The sequence below is a fragment of the Musca vetustissima genome, unplaced genomic scaffold (assembly GCF_032173495.1).
Source record: "Musca vetustissima isolate MV318-11 ecotype Yass unplaced genomic scaffold, APGP_CSIRO_Mvet_v1 utg36992, whole genome shotgun sequence".
NCBI classification, from domain to species: domain Eukaryota; kingdom Metazoa; phylum Arthropoda; class Insecta; order Diptera; family Muscidae; genus Musca; species Musca vetustissima.
The window spans coordinates 3,016-17,821 of NW_026882674.1; positions in this window are offsets into that span (position 1 = coordinate 3,016).

Genomic DNA, 14,806 nt, shown 5'->3' on the forward strand with positions numbered 1-14,806 from the left:
GAGTTAGGATTACTGTTGATAGGTAGGATTGGGATATGTTGTAAGTTTTGGAAATTTGTACTAATGTGTTTTAAATGGTACTAAATTTGGTACAATTATATTTGGGTGAAGCGATCTGGCTGGAATCCGGAAATTGGGAAATATGATTTTTTTGGGTTTATATTAACGTGTTCTAAATGGTACTAAATTTGGTAAAATAAAGATTTTGATAATTCTAACGTTCGCTAACGAAGTAGCGGGCAAATGCTAATATTTTATAAACATGTAAATTTAATTTGAAGCGAATTGAATAACCGATTTGATCAACCTTAAATCCGAAATCTTTTTAATAAAACCATATACCTCATATAAAACGTATTATAAAAACTGTGTTTGCTGTTTGGTTTGAGGGTATATATCTGTCGGGAACACCGACTGACACTTCTTTTACTTGTTTTATATAATCTTTAAGTAAATTTACTTTACATCTCCACTAACTAAGTATAACACATTTAACTTATTTTCGAATATTTAAATTAACCGTGTAAAACACAACTATGTACATAACAACCTTGTAAATTTACCGAATAAGAAACTGTATGAATGGAGAGCAAAATTTTAAGAAGTCGCTCATTTCTTTAGCGATTGAAATCATCACTATTTTGAGACTAACAATTGATTTAACTAAAAAATAGAAAAACGGAAAATAATTTTACCCGCTGGGGAATTCGAACCTGGGCCTCACGGATGGGAGCCGGAGACACTCCAACTAAGCTAGTAAAGTATCTGGCACACCCAATATAAATTTATTAATATACAATGGAATGAACCAAAGGGCAAATGACAATGTTTTTTTATTTCTATTAATAGAACTGCATTATTAAGTCTCTAATTATATGGAATTTAATATGAAAAAAATGCATGTTAACATAATCTAATACAGTCGAATTCGGTTAAGCGAAAACGCCTAATTTCAGAAAATGTTTTTCTCTTAAGCAGGATTTTCAATTAAAAGAACTTTGGATAAGCGAAACTCGTTGCGCTTAAACGAAGTGTTCAAAGTTTTCAACTTCTTTTTTCGTAGACATTTGTTTGTATGGTTGGGAAAATGTGCAAGATAATTTTAAGGTTGCACATAAAAATTGTAATGAATTTCGTCGACTTACAAAAAATAATATTTTTTCTTTTAAACGGTGCTCGTTTCATATATATTTATGTTTTTGCAACAAAAAAGTCTTTCTCTTATACATATTTTCAATTAACCGAAGTAAAGTGTTTAAAAATTCACCCGAAATAATTTAAAATTTTAAGTTTAAATTAACAGATTTTTTTCGATAAATCGGCGTTCGCTAATCCGAATTCGACTGTATATTGCAAATGAACCCAAAGAGGAAAATCATAAGAAAACTGAAAAATCGTCAGTTAGGTCGATCCACTTGTATGGTTATTTTGTTCTGGTCTATTATTCATTACGTCATCGTGATTGTAAATTCTGACTTGGGACTTTACTTGTTCAACTAAAAAATTTAAGATTTATATTTTCCCAGATATTTAATTAAACAAAAAAAAAAAAATAAAAATAAAAGTATTTGCTTTATTTTGATGGCGGTTTATTTTATCATATTTATATATAAATGATTTTCAACATTTTGTTCTTCCTCTAAACCACGTTATTTTGAACATTTTCTATAATACGCCATGATGTTCGAGGTGTAATTTAATTTTTTACTTGGGCTCCATGTCCAGTTTTGGTATCGACATATTTGATTTTTTGTAGAACATCATTGTTTTCGTCGTCGTTATCGCTTTTGTTTGTCTGCATAACTCCACTGGATCCATTAGGTCCAACATATTGTCCGTTCGAATTCTTTAGACTTGCCAAATACAAACGGCATATTAATTTCGATTTGAAACATTTGTTGGTCCTATATGACAGACATTCACAATTTTTTCGTACATGGATGTGTTGTTCCGAATCGCGAATGAAAATCATAATTACAACAATGATGATTAACAATTTAACGATACGCATCTTGAAATATATTATTTGCTTGCTAAAATATATTATATGTAGCTTCCAGAGGTAGGTGCGGTAGTTTGTATTGGCCTATATCTCAACAGTAATCTGAAAAAGAAAGCAAATGAAGGAGTTAGATCAAAAAGAATAGAAGACTCAAAAAAAAAAAAATATAATAATAATAAATAAATAAAAAAATAATAATAAAATAATTAGGAAAATGTCTGGATTTTTATATCCTGCGCATTAAGTTGGGCTGACATATTTAATATTATCATTCCGTTTGCAATAAGTCCAAAAATTTCTTGGAGACCCTATAAAATATATATTCCTTATTTAAAACTCTATGTCGATTATGTCATCTATTGAAATCACGATACAGCTCGCAATATTTAAGGGGACCCTCCCCATTCTCGGTTTTGAAAAAATTGAATTTTGGATTTTTTTCTTTAATTCGAACCTACACTAATTCAAGAATGTTTCTGTGAAATTTCAAATGAAAATCTCAACAACTCTTAAAGACTTAAACGATTTATTGAGTCATCAATCAAGAGACGGCAAGACTGATTCTCAAACTTTAAAGGCGATTTTCTCCAAACAATGAAGTTCACGACCGATCACATTTAACCTAGTTTATACGATAGCTATGTATGTACAGAATAGCGTGTTAATTTTGGAACGGATTGGATTATTAGTTTATGAGTTATCGTGTCCGCTATTGTTATGCGTCGGGTTTTTGACACTTTATTCAGTACGTATATAACAATCGTATGAACTAGGATAAATGTGATGGGTCCCTATTTGCTAACTAGTGTTTTGGTCGAAAATAGGCCTAAAATCAAATTTCATATGACTTTTTGTGCGATGCTAACCAGCGTTCAAAAATAAACATTATGGTACCGTTCCATAGTGTTCTGTACCGTACCAAGGTGGATAGGTACACTAAAATAACGTACTGTACCGGTACACAAACACTAAAAATATTTTTAGCGTACCAGATGCGGTACACTAAAAAATCGTACTGTTCCGACCGCGGTACACTACGATTTTTAGTGCTCCGACAGCGGTACACTACGAATTTTGTTGTGCTCCGGAACAGTAACACTAAAATAATTTTTAATGTTTGTGTGCCGGAACACTAACGCTAAAATTTTTTTAGTCTTTGTGTTCCTGGTACGTTACACTACGATAGTGTACCGTTTTTTTTTGCGAACACTGATGCTAACAATTCGAGTTCATACAAGAGCCAGACATGTGCCCTTTTGAACTACGTTGGACTTTTCGGGCTACGACGTTCCAGTGATCAGAAATCATGCACGCCATCGAGGAAGAAAACATTTTCTTTAATTACGATAAACAATTCTAAAACAACAACAACGAAAGTATTTCAATTAATTTTCTCATTCTAGAAGTCTTCAAATACATATTTGCCAAGTCACAGATCTTCAGTATAATGCACGTTCATTTGCCAGCCGATTGAATATCGCCAAAAATTTCAAATCTAAGATAGAGCCGAAAATTTACACATAGGATGTTTGATATTGAATATTGAATATATCGGTCAACATTTGGGGTTACCATTGGGCAAGAAATCTCCTCACCAAAATTGGTCCATGTTTCGGCGTAACCCCCACAGAGGTGTTGGTGACTTTGGACACGTTTTTCACAAGAATGAGCGCCAAAAATTATAAATATTAGTTCATGGTTCGGGGTAGACTTATTATTCTGTTCTTGGGGACTTTAGACACGTTTTCAACCAATATTTTATTTTCAGTTTACATGGGATTTCAAATGTTCCCACTAAATAATAGTTTTTCCAACAAAGTAACTTTAATTATTGCACATTACACGGTTTTCTAGGTCAAGGTTTGGGAATAGTCCGCGATTTTCATTATCGGTCTATTTTCGGTTTTTTTGAAGGTTTTAGCCGCATTCTTCACTTGAAAACACCTGCATTCAGGAAATATTAATGTTTTTCCCAGCTGAGTGCCCGTAATTCGATTGTTCATTTTCCGAAATAAATAACCTATTAGCAATGACATAGTCACACCATGTAGTTCACCACATTTGTAACAAATTTAAAATGTACACCACATTATGAAGGTTGTACAAAGTTTGTCCCGGCAAAACATAATGACGTTTTGTTTTTATTTTATTTTTTTTTTATTATTTAAATATTATTTTGTAAATGGAAAGCAAATTCACCAGTTTTCAATAAGAAAGAGTTTACAAAATTTGACCACAAACTAAGGAAGATCTTCGCCGATCTTACGTTAGCAACTTAGGTACAAGTCAAGGTGTTAAAATTTGGAACCGATTGATTTATTCGTTTTTGAGTTATAATGCCCGACACTGTTTCGAGAAAAAAAGCCTTTAAAGTTTCAGAAACACCCTTGTCGTCACTTGATGCTAACACAATAAATCGACTGTATCTTAGACGTTTTAATTATTATTAAACAAATGTTTAAATCTATTTAACATTTGACATCCTTTAGCTTTCACAATTTGTATTTTACAAGTTTTAAATTTACTTACAGGATTATGGGACTTCACTTAATGGCGATCTTTGTTATTTATTTAAAATAATTATTTTGCGTTTACTCAACTTGTTACGTGAAACATCCAAATACTTTTGGAATTGTTTATTGAATTGTCGCCTATTTATATACGGTCCGAATGCCAAACAATGCAGTTTGCAGCGCTGCCTAACGACGCTGCTTCGGCATAAACAGTGGCAGTAATCGGTATAAATAATAGCAGCCCTGGTAATAGGGAATATTTCAGTCAACATCTGAAAAAATTAAGTCAATCTAGTCTTAAGTCTTAAGTCTTATTCTAGTCACTGTATCTCAACTGAAATATTTTTATATTTTTCCATCGCAAGTGTTTACGATCATCACCAGTGCGATCGTCATTGTGTCAGTCGACGGCAATCAGGCCCAAGTCGCCGTCATATAGTCAATTGAATGCAGAAGATAACATATAAACATTTTATTTATTTCATTTTCATTCAAATAAGAGAAATTTGTTCAGTTGTTGGTATTTAAAGAAGAAGAACACAATTTTAGTTTTTAAAATCGAATATTAAAATTTAATGTAAAAATCTTTGGCGTTAACAGGGGCAATTGAAGTTTAATAGATATGATAGACTACCTTAATCCACACACAAGCTTAAAAATAGATAATATTCATGGAATAATTATATAATTACCAAAAATGTGTCTCATTGAATATAGGCTTGGATTTTTAGAAGATATTTTTCAAGATCCATTTATAGGTGTGGATTAAAACAATATTTTGTTCAAAGACCATCCAAGGAGTTGAGTTATTAAAGAATATTTTTAATATGTACCAAAGGTGTGTAAATTTAAAAAAAGCCATAGGCGTGGATTTTTTAAAAATATTTTTTTTTAATGTCCAGCCACAGGAGTGTATTTCTTTGAAATATATTTTTAACGTCCAGCCATTGGCTTGGATTTTTTAAAAATATTTGTATAATGTCCAGTCATAGGAGTGGATTTTTTAAAACGTGAATTTAAAAAAAATATATTTTTTTAATATCCATCGAACGCGTAAGTTTTTGCAAATTATTTTTTTTTATATCCACCGAAAGCGTAAATTAAAAAAAAAAAAATACTTTTTATCCCCCAAAGAGTAAGTTTTTATACCCTCCACCATAGTATGGAGGGTATATTAGTTTTGTTTTTCCGTTTGTAACGCATCGAAATAATCATTTCAGACCCTATATATTCTTGATCAAGGTAAAATTCTACGACGATCTAAACATCAATCTAGTGTCTAAACGAATTGAGATAGAACGCCAAAATTTTGCATAGAGTCGTTTTTTGTCTGCTGGCAGGTCAAGTTCGATGATGGGTTATATACGGTCCATAGGCATAGCTCCCATATAAGGGTACCCCCCAATTTTCAGTATTTTGGGGTTCTTGAGCGCGTTTTTCAACCGAATTTTCTCAAATTTGGTACAATGGGCTCCTATTAGATACCAAATGTCTCCACATCAAATTATAAATATAGGCCCACTTTTTCTGGTAGCCCCAATATAACGGTACCTCCCAATTTTCAGTTTTTGTGGGGTTTTATCCAAGTTTTTCGCCCGAATCAGCTGTAATTTAGTACTGTGAGTTCTTATTGGGTAGCAAATCTCTCCACAAAAATTTATAAATATAGGTCCATTTTTTCGGGTAGCCCCCATTTAAGGCTACCCCCCATTTTTTGTATTTTGGGGTTCCTAAGCGTGTTTTTCAACTGAATTCGCTGAAATTTGGTACTTTGAGTTCTTATTGTGTAGCAAATCTCCCTACTAAAAATTATAAATATAGGTCATTTTTTTCTGGTAGTTCCCATATAAGGGTACCCCAAATTTTCGATATTTTGATGTTTTTGTGCGCGTTTTTCAACCGAATTTGCTGAAATTTGGCATTTTGTAGTCGTATATGATAGCAAATCTCAACGCCAAAAATTATTAATATTCTCCCCCTTTTAGGGTTAGTACCCATATAACCCCCTTTTTATATTAAAATAGTTAGCTAATTTGTTCCGTGTGTTGGGGTCGTTACTGAGAATGGTCGTTTTTTACCCTACAAAGACGATTAAGCCATCTGTTGTAATCATCCGCCTTCTAAAGATATAGTGGAAATAAACTCAAACCTGACAATAATGAAATATATCGACAGACGTTTAGGCATCTCCTCCATATAATGATACCTCCTGAAGGAAAAACACATCAGGTGTCGCAAACTTATACAAACACCTGCACAGAGCCCAGACCTTAACGTAACTGAGCATCGTTGGGAAGAATTAGCTAGGAGAGTGTATGAGAAAAAATTTAACTCCTTAGTACAGCTTAAGAAGGCTCTACTGGAATCGTGGAACTCCATAGAGCCAGAGGTATGCCAGAATTTTGTCAAATCAATACCGAAGCGTTTACAGGCCGTTCTGGACAACAAATGATATGCAACAAAATATTAATTTCTCGATTTGTTGCATTTTTTAACATTGATACTTTGCTTTGTCCGATTTTGCGTTGAACACAATAAATTGAGTTAATTTTGTTTTCTGGCAAAATTTACTGTTATCACTAGGAAAGTTGTTGTTTTTTGTATTGTTCAGAAATATAAGTAAGTAATGTGTAAATAAAAGCGAAAAAACTACACATTTAGACAATTTTTTTGAAATGTAAAGCGTTATTATATCTGACAACCACTTGTCCGATTATTCGATGGAGCCACTGTACGTATAGTCTCAATTGAGTGCAGAGAACATATAAACATTGTATTTATTTCATTCTTCGATTGTTAGAGAGCGAAACAAATAAGAGAAATTTGTTCAGTTGTTGGTATTTGAAGAAGAACACAATTTTAGTTTTTAAAATCGAATATTAAAATGTAATGTAAAAATCTTTGGCGTTAACTGGGGCAATTGAAGTTTAATAGATATGATAGACTACCTTAATCCACACACAAGCTTAAAAATAGATAATATTCATGGAATAATTATATAATTACCAAAAATGTGTCTCATTGAATATAGGCTTGGATTTTTAGAATATATTTTTCAAGATCGATTTATAGGTGTGGATTAAAACAATATTTTGTTCAAAGACCATCCATGTGATTGAGTTATTAAAGATTTTTTTTTTAATATGTACCGAAGGCGTGTGAATTTTTTAAAAGAAACGCCATAGGCGTGGATTTTTTAAAACTATTTTTTTTAATGTCCAGCCAGAGGAGTTTATTTCTATGAAATATATTTTTAACGTCCAGCCATTGGCTTGGATATTTTAAAAATATTTGTATAATGTCCAGCCATAGGAGTGGATCTTTTAAAACGTGAATTTTAAAAAAAATATTTGTTTAATATCCAAGGAAGGCGTACATTTAAAAAAATATTTTTTTAATATCCACCGAACGCGTAAATTTTTGCAATTTTTTTTTTTATATCCACCGAAAGCGTAAATTAAAAAAAAAAAACTTTTTATCCACCAAAGGCGTAATTTTTTATACCCTCCACCATAGTATGGAGGGTATATTACTTTTGTTTTTCCGTTTGTAATGCATCGAAATAATCATTTCCGACCCTATAAAGTATATGTATTCTTGATCAGGGTAAAATTCTACGACGATCTAAACATGTCCGTCTGTTTGTTGTAATCACTCTAGCGTCTAAACGAATTGAGATAGAACGCCAAAATTTTGCATAGAGTCGTCTTTTATCTGCAGGCAGGTCAAGTTCGATGATGGGCTTTATCGGTCCACGTTTAGGCATAGCTCCCATATAAAGGTACCCCCCAATTTTCAGTTTTTTAGGGTTTTATCCAAGATTTTTCGCCCGAATTAGCTGTAATTTAGTACTGTGAGTTCTTATTGGGTAGAAAATCTCTCCACAAAAATGTATAAATATAGGTCTATTTTTTCGGGTAGCCCCCATATAAGGGTACCCCCAATTTGCGGTATTTTGGGGTTCTTAAGCGTGTTTTTCCACCGAATTCGCTGAAATTTGGTACAATGGGTTTTGTATGGGATACCAAATTTCTCCACTAAAAATTATAAATATAGGTCCACTTTTTCTGGTTAGTATCCATATAACCCCCTTTTTTATATTAAAATAGTTAGCTAATTTGGTCCGTGTGTTGGGGTCGTTACTGAGAATGGTCAGTTTTTAACCTACAAAGACGATTAAGCCATCTGTTGTAATCATCCCCCTTCTAAAGATATAGTGGAAATAAACTCAAACCTGACAATAATGAAATATATCGACAGACGTTTAGGCATCTCTTCCATATAATGATACCTCCTGAAGGAAAGAGTTGATATAAAAAAAGATTGAAAATTGGGTTTAAAATAGCAATTACCGGTCATTAATTAGGCATAGCTCTCATATAATGATGTCCCCAAATATTCGCTACTTCCTACACTATGTAATCAATATTGGTCCTCCTTTAGGCATAGTCTATATAACTTTATAATATAAATTTCAGTATACTCTACAATGCGTTATCAGTATCGTTCCTAGGTTTGGAGCTTTCAAATTTGTAGTTGGTGTACATTATGGTTTACATAATCTGTTTGTAAAAATGTTTGTATAGGTCCACGTTTTGGTATATTTTTTAATATCCACCGAATGTATGGATTTTGTTAAAAAATATTTTTTTAATATTCTCCGAAGTCGAGATTTTTTTTTTATTTCAACGTAATTCACTAATTAGGACAACAAGTCACTCACACACTTCCAAATGTTTAAATCTATTAAACATCTGACATCGGATACTCCTTTAGCTTTTACAATTTGTATTGCACAAAAAAAAAACAAAGTTTTTAATTTTTAACAGGATTATAGATTATCACTTAATGGCGATCGTAGTATATTTATTGTCCTTTTATTTTTTTACTTTGCGTATAATCAACATGATACGCGAAACACCCAACCGTTTCTGAAATTAATTATTGAATTGCCGGGTATATATACGAGTATTGCAGCTGTACATTTAACTAACAACACGAGAAAAATGACGCTTAAACATTGTGGGGTCCGATTGAAAAGCAGATGAATGGCACGGGTTAAAAGTTTTGCCTCACAAACAGTGTGGCGTCCGATTCAAAATGCACCGGTAAATTTTCTTCAAACATTTTTGCCACACAGCGAACGCTGCCAACGAATAGCTACATATTACAAAAAATAGCTACGGAACCTAATGTTTTTTGATATTCTTATGAAACTAAAAGGCTCGAACCCAATTCAATTTGAATGCAAACTAAAATTACCCCCTTCTAACCTTTATAGGGTCCGATGAACGTCCGTATTACCCAAATACACAAGAACCTTATATACGCTTAGTTAAAGTTGAAATTGCTCAACTTTATAAGATACGTAATGCCTATTTGGTTAACATTTATTGAAATTCATGTATTTACTTTTTGAGGAGAATAAAATCGTACGCACAATTTTTGGTGCCCTCGAGGGAGAACCCTGCTGAATATCGGTTGCGACTACCACCGAATAGCTAAACTACCAGAAGAGTCAACTCCGAGAAACACAAGATTAATACTTGAACGCCATCTATATCCCGTTGATCATATTATAATGAATCAAAATATCTTTATCAGATTCCAGAACCCTTTACTAGTGATGCATCGTTGGAACGATTTCAGCATCAGAGAGGTAGACTGAACGTATCTTATATACACATCGATACGGTGAAAATGTTCCTCATCGAAATATTGGTTTTAGGACCCATGTTCCTTTGGACCAAAGACAATTAGCAGTCGAAAAACAATTGATCGTGCGTCTGCTGCACACGAAGGGTGTATCTGATTTTATCCAAACTTTGTACATTGTAATATTTCTACAAAACTTAGTTCAAGTTTGAAGATGGGGAAACAACGATCCACTCTTGAGAGACCCATTGGTCCCCTCCTTGTGGTACCTCACATACAAATAGTCAAATTTTTCAAACTAACTAATTTCAATATTAGTCGAATGGAATGCCCCAAATTGAACCCAAATTTACACAACCTATTATATTTACCAGGTCTAGATAAATCGGATACTCGGACCCGTTGGTGCTGTCCTTCTGGTACCTTCCTCCACAAAGGTTCAATATTTTATAAACTAGTAAAATAAATTTGAAGCGAATAGAATAACCGATTTGACCAACCTTAAATCCGAAACCTTTTTTTAATAAAAACATATACCTTATATAAAACGTATTATAGAACCAGTGTGTAACTCCGGGATTTTGAAGGTTTTAACCAAGTTTTCCCCACAAAGTAATTTTAATTGCACATGGCGATGTGTTCTAGGTCAAGGTGCGAGCATAGCCCCCAATTTTCGATATTTTGAAAGTTTTAGTCACATTCTTCACTTGAAACAACCTGCATTCAGGACATGTTACAGATAGGTCTGTGTTTAGACATGGCTCCTGGGTTTCCTACCTAAGTGTCAGTAATTCGATTGTTCATTTTGAAAAATAAATAGTCACATCATGAAGTTCATCACATTGTTAAGAAATTTTAAATGTACACAACATAATGTGGGATAGAAAAAAAATCGTCCCGACCAAACATAATGGCATGTCGTTTTTCTTTGTTTTATTTTTAATTAAAAATTAAAATATTATTTTGGTTTCAAAATAAATGTAAATGGAAAACAAATTCACAAATTTAAAGAGAACCCCTCCCCCATTCTCGATTTTCAAAGGGCTGGTAAATGAGTACCAATGTTTGTTAAGGTTTGTAACTTTGCACACATATATTTGTTGTTGTTGCTTTTGTGATTATAGAAAAGTCCTCAATGTAACATCGAAATCCCAAAATTCCAGCAGCATTAGAAAGAGTACATGTCTGCTCCTCGTATAAACAAAAAATTCACAAAATGGCGGACCTTTAACCATAAACGATCTTCAACGATTGGATTAAACGTAGGGGTTTGGGTGGCGTATACGTATTGTCTCTCATCATACGCCACATAATGCATAACAATGTCGATTTCGGAGCGATTTTATACATACTTTTCTTTAAAAAAAATACCGCTTATCATTCTTCATTATCAAAAAATGATCACGATGATATTTTGGTGATATTTTCCAATTGAAAATTTGTCACATAAAACATGTTTTAAAATTTTGTTTAGGGGTTTCGATGACGTATACATAGTGTCGTTAATAATACGCCACCTATGGATGTCTCAAAAAATTAATGAATCTACATTATTTTATGAACAATGATAGGGTTTCGGGTGGCGTATACCTGTTATCGCTCATCATACGCCACTTAATGCATAACAATGTCGATCCTTATTATAAAAAAGATCACGACGTAAAACATTTTTTAAAAATATGTTTAGGGGTTTCGATGACGTATACATCGTGTCGTTAATCATACGCCACCTATTGATGACTCAAAAAGTTAATGAATCTACATTATTTTATAAACAATTATAGGATTTTGGGTGGCGTATACGTGTTGTCGCTCATCATACGCCACCTAATGCCTAACAATATCGATTTCGGAGCGATTTTACAAATATCGTTCTTTAAAAAATTTAAAATTATTATAGAAAATATATTATTGGTGATATTTTCCAATTGAAAATTTGTCACAGATGATACGGAAAAAATTTTCGCTCGATACAAATTTGAATGAAAAAATTTCGACAATGATAAATTATTGCAAAATTATTTTTTATCTATAACAAAATTATTACTGCAGAAAACCTAATCACAAAAAAAAAAAATAATTTTATTTGAAAATATGTAGCTCCAGAACAACGTGTTAAAATTTGAAAACGATTGGATTATTCGTTTTTGAGTTATCATGCCCGCCATTGGTAAAAACACTATTTCGAGAAAAACGCCTTTATAGTTTGAGAATCATTCAAGGAAGCACTAACTTGGAGAAGTCACTCATACACTTACAAATATTTAAATCTATTAAAGATTTGACATCGGATAATCCTTTCACTTTCACAATCTGTATTTCACAAAAATATAAAAAAACTAACTTTTTAATTTACTTACAGGATAATAGGTCCTCACTTAATGACGATCGCTTTTTTTATTAAATTAATTAGATTTAGTACAAAATTGTCTATTTTCTAATGAGGGTGTATACACTTTAACACGGTGAAAATGTGCCTCATCGAAATATTGGTTCTAGACCCCATGGTTCTTTGGACCAAATCCGTTTCAAAATATTTAGATATCATCCAAACTGATTATTTCTTCCAAACTAAGTTCAAGTTCGAAGATGGGAATATCGTTCAGGAAACTCCACACAGGGGTTAGGTCTAAATGCGGGCTATTGTTCATTATCGAACCAAAATACCGAAAATTGGGGGTTCCCTTATATGGGGGCTATCCGAAAAAATTAATTTGCAATCTTCCGACTATACGTATGTAGCTTGAACTTATTCGTTTCCAGGCTAAAAGACCGTTGTTGATACTTTTTACAAACATATAGTGAGAGGTATAAAAAAAGATTCTATAATATATACACAAGAAAGCAATTTCATTTGTTTTCAAACCTACTGCACTGCCCTTAGTAGTCAGGACAATGCTGCAGGTTTGAAAACAAATGATATTGCTTTCTTTCGTATATTCTATAGAATCTTTTTTCTATACCTCTCACTATTGCACCGGCACTGCCTGAGTACTCAGGGCAGTGCAGTAGGTTTTGAAAACAAATGAAATTGCTTTCTTTCGTATATTCTATTTTTTATACCTCTCACTATATTCTATTCTATTTTTCTATTTTCTATTTTTTTATACCTCTCACTATATGTTTGTAAAAAAATATCAACAACGGTCTTTTAGCCTGGAAACGAATAAGTTCGAGCTACATACGTATAGTCGGAAGATTGCAAATTAATTTTAAAAGCTTGTTTTGGAAGGTTTGAAAATTTGTAATGTGACCATTTGATGCTGTGTACTACATTGGCTGTGTACTAAAATATTATAGGATGGAAAATGGTTTAGATATTATTATTAATCAACTTATAATATTGGCTGATAACAAACCGGATCATACAATTGCTGTGCCATCCGCAAAAATGGATGATTCACAATCGGTTAGTATGGGGAAAAGTAAAACCGAAAACAATAACCCTGTGATGTCCACAGGGTTATTGTTATCGGCAGTAATAATGTACTGATATCCGCCAAAAAATATTCGATTGAATTCCAACGGTGTTAGAAAGAGTACATGTTTGGCTCTCGTATGACTATTAACTTCGTTCAAAAATTAAAAAAGGCGCACCTTTGAAAAAATATTTTTGGAAAATCACCTATTTTTGACCACAAACTAAGTTAAACAAGTGGAAAAGCGTTAAGTTCGGCCGGGCCGAACTTTAGATACCCTTCACCATAGATACACTGACAGGTACTTGAAATGAAAATATGGGGAACATACCAAAAAGTGGGCCTATTCCGATATTTCTAAAAAGAGATTATGTAAACCATAATACAAATTTGAGAAATGTTTTGATGGATAATTATACCCTCAGCCGTATGGCTAATGAGGGTGTATACAATTTAACATGGAGAAAATGTACCTCATCGAAATATTGGTTTTAGAGCCCGTTTCAGAAAATTTTAGATTTCATCCAAACTTTGTCCATCTTATTATTTCTTCCAAACTTAGTTCAAATTCAAAGATGGGGAATATCGGTCTACTCCTACTGGAACCTCTACACTAAATGCGGCTATAGATCATTATCGAACCTTACGTTAAAATTTTTATCTAGGTATCCTCCGCAGGAGAAATGATAACAACAGAGTCTTAGAACCAAACTCAAAACGCGGAACAAATTATATATCTATTTTAATATAAACAAGTAAAAAAGCGTTAAGTTCGGCCGGGCCGAACTTTGGATACCATCCACCATAGATATACAGATAGGTACTAGAAATGAAAATATAGGGAACATACCAAAAAGTGGACCTATAGAAACATTTCTAAAAACGGATTATGTGAATCTTAATACAAATTTCAGAAATTTATTTATAATGGATAATTATACCCTCAGCATTATGGCTAATGAGGGTGTATACACTTTAACACGGCGAAAATGTGCCTCAATGTCGTTCTAGACCCCATGTTTCTTTGGACCAAATCCGTTTCAGAAAATTTACATTTCATCCAAACTTTGAGTCTTAGAACCAAACTCAAAATGCGGAACAAATCAGATAACTATTTGAATATAAAAAAGGGGGTTATATGGGCTCTACCCCAAAAATGGGGCGAATATTAAAAATTTTTGGTAGGGAGATTTGTTACTATATACGACTACAAAATA